This window comes from Acyrthosiphon pisum, unplaced genomic scaffold (genome assembly GCF_005508785.2).
Source record: "Acyrthosiphon pisum isolate AL4f unplaced genomic scaffold, pea_aphid_22Mar2018_4r6ur Scaffold_20960;HRSCAF=22641, whole genome shotgun sequence".
Taxonomy (NCBI): domain Eukaryota; kingdom Metazoa; phylum Arthropoda; class Insecta; order Hemiptera; family Aphididae; genus Acyrthosiphon; species Acyrthosiphon pisum.
Genome location: NW_021770374.1, coordinates 1,528,655 through 1,532,406, shown reverse-complemented (window position 1 = coordinate 1,532,406; position 3,752 = coordinate 1,528,655).

Below are 3,752 nucleotides of genomic sequence, written 5' to 3'. Positions count from 1 at the left end.
CAAATTCGCAACTGCAGTAGGTACTAAACGTTCCCAAATCAATATCTAAAAGGCTAAAACATACCAAACATAGATAAAATATTACAACCGATAAGGCGTCAAACCAATAACGCGATTACCAAGTCGGCGTAGTGATACTCGTAAGATCGCGACTAATGACTTACGAGTTCCGATAAAACTTTTTGTCTGTGCAAAACCTGACATTTTAGGGTTCAAAATAGGTGTGATGGCGTAAAAAAATATTTAAATATAATTTTAGTTAAGGATGGATAAAAATAAAGTTCTAAACCTATGATTTTAATCTATTTGTTTCTTTTTTCCAGGAATTGCTGAATTTTTTATACCTATGTTGTAATTTCTAATATTTGTTTATAATTTTTTTTTTTTAATAATATTTTTTCAATAATTTATTTTTAATGTTAATAGTTGTTATTTGATGTTAAAAATAAGGAATACACGTTTTGTAATTAAATATTGTTTCTAATTTAGAAATTAAATAGATATACAGCATACATATTTATTGGACTGTGTAAAAGTTCTAATCCCATATTGTAAATATAAATTTAAGGATTAGTTAGTATTAAAATGTAAACTAATAATTAAACTATTAAAGACTAAAATAAGTTTGTTTGTATAAAATGGATAAATTTCATTTTGTAATGCTATTTATGTATTTTAATATTTTTCTATAATTCAATATACATAATTTAATTGATATTTTAAATTACAATGAATAAATGTATAAAGTTATAGTCTTATAGAATATTGAATATTTTTATCTGTTAAATTATTTTACCATTAAATATACATTTTAGCATATTAACCAGAAATGGGTAGAGAACCAAGTACCTAGTCATCATTCAGTTTATATTTAAACAGGTATATAACTGCATAATATATAGAAAAAAATATCGTTATTTGCTTTTCATTGAATAATGCCGTGTTCTTAACTCTTGCGTAGGTACTTTAAATTTTTTAATTGTATAATATGATTAATGTATAATCCAATATAAGGTTGAATTTTCTAATAAATTATCAAGATGTACAACGACACAGACTACTAATAAAGTAAAGTTTTATTTTTCTAGAGCCCAAGTCCACCAATTGCCCCCTCCAAAAAATACAAATTTTGAATCTACGTCGGTTGCCCTTTCGAGTAAAAATAGTTCGGAAAACATAATTTTTATTGTTTATGCCAAAAAAGTGTTCCTAAGTACAGCGCGCAGCTGAAATCTGGTAGCATCGTAGACAATGTATAATTTATAAATCGTATTTTTTTTCTGGAGCTCAAGTCCCCCACGTGTTGTACTTGGGTAGTACATATGTTGAATCTTTATTAAACACCCTTTGCATTAAATATTGTTCAGATAACATAATGTTTAGTGTTAAATCTGTTTTAAGTAAACCAGGCAGTGGTTAAGCTCATATATCCGTTAATCCCCGATTGCCATCTCCAAAATATACAAATTTGAGTTTACATTGATGGCCCTTTCTGTTAAAAAAGGTCAGGAAAATTTATTTTTTGGTATCTATGCCAAAAAAAATTTCAAAAATATACTTATAATTTTGAATCCATATCGGTCACCGTTTTAAGTATAAAAGGTTTGGTATACATACATTTTCGAGTTCGTTTTGAAAAAGCCATCACAAGTACACCACAAATAATAAAGTAATTTTGGTGTTCAATCCGAAACGGGCGTCTAAATATTTTAGATATATTTTAATGTACTTTGCAGTAAAATCTTATTTGTGTCTATTAATAAATTTATGTGGGGTGTTAAATTGGATTTGTTTTAACTTCTAATTTTAAATTTTAAAGTCTAAAAGGATTGTTATTTGTAGGTAATGTCCCATCGATAGGATAGTGAACAATTAATGATACACCTATTCACTACTTTACGTGTATTGGCAGTATTTGGAAAAAAATTGCATTGAAAAAGGTTTGTTGTTAAGTGATTCCAAGAATACTAAAGGAAATTTTTTAAAAGCTATTGTCTATTTATGAAAGTTTGATAATTTATGATCATAATGCGAGGTCTTAATACATAAATAAATAAAATCAAGTTTGTTATTTATGAGTTATAAAGTCTATAGTATGATTAAATATTACCGGCTGACATTTAGATACCTACCTATGTTGAAGCTCATTTCCCATTGTTGACCCTGTTTTACGTAAATGTTAAATTAGTTTTGTAGAATATTATAGATCGTTGGTGGGTTATTGCCGGATAATATAAACTTTGTCCTTATAGCTGATTTGAATTGACTATTTTTATTGCACTTCTAGACGATCTAATCACTTGTTTTTAATAATTGTATAAGGACCTGTATTTTTATTTTGATACAATATTTTTCAATATTTTAATCATCTCGTTATTATTGCTCTCCATTGATGCCTAAATTAACATTATAAGATGGAAATCATTTTTTATGTATTATTTGTACTATTTCAGAATAGTAAAATACTTTAAAGTGTTTCACCATGTTATATTTTCTAATTATAATAACTATTTTTTAAATTAGGTTGTTACAAGTTTCGTTATAATCTCAATAATAATATTATTATTATATTATTATTATTATTATTCATCCGTCTTGAATTATATCTATAAAATAAATATTTTTATTAAAACTCCTTATAAGACAAGAATAGGCAATCGAGTATGCAGGAATGCGGTTACCTACCTTATCAAAATTGATAAGCGCTAAACGTCCGGGAGCTAACTTCACAGACATTCGACGTGAATATTCGAATATTTATATATATATATGTTGTATGACTTTTCTCGAGTTTTTTATATTCCCTTTATAAAACGTGCGTTGTATATAAAAAAAAGTGCGTACGTATACGGTTCGTAAAAAAAACGGTATTCGGAAACGGCTTCAGTGATCGACATTCAACATTTTTTACATTTTTTCTTTGTATTACTACTACTACGTAATAATTGTTTTAAACCTGTCTTCTGAAGAGTTATGCTCGCTTTAATAAATTGTATAAATGTTATATTATTACTATGCTGTTCTACTATAATATAATTCTATATGTTATTATTGCTTATTATTATTGCCTGACCAAATTTTATATTTATTTTATGATATGTGTAATAGGTACTGTTATGAGAATGCACATCATTTCATTTTGAATGCGTATAGCAATACATTTAATTAAAAGCTAAGAGTTTTAGTAGGAGCTTGGTGTGTCAATTGTTTATGACAATGTCGTTACATACATAATAATGTAAGTGACAATAAGTAAGTAATTCAATACATTTCAATTTCTTAAAACATATACAGGTAATATTATACTACCAAGTTTAATTACTTCAATTCATACCTTTACATTGGTTTACACATAATAATATTATTTTTTGCGATACCTTTTAATACTTAACACGTTAACCGCCATATGCCCGCCGGCGGCCATACGATAGCGTATTTGTGTTACGCCAATACTATTTTCGTAGAACGTTCCGTATTTGTTCCTATAAATAACTTTGGACATATTGATCCTACTAAAATAATTCTGATACTGTCGTGATCGTCGATAAGCTCTAAATATAGATATAGTAACCTTTTTGTATGGTAGCCGGCGGACATAATATGGCGGTAAGATATTATTTTTATAACTTGTACGCCATACGCACGCCGGCTACCATACAATTTATTGTTTATGTATTATTATATTTAGATTGATTATCATTTATCATAGTAATTATAATTATCATTTCATCGAATATGAAAATTATTAGTCT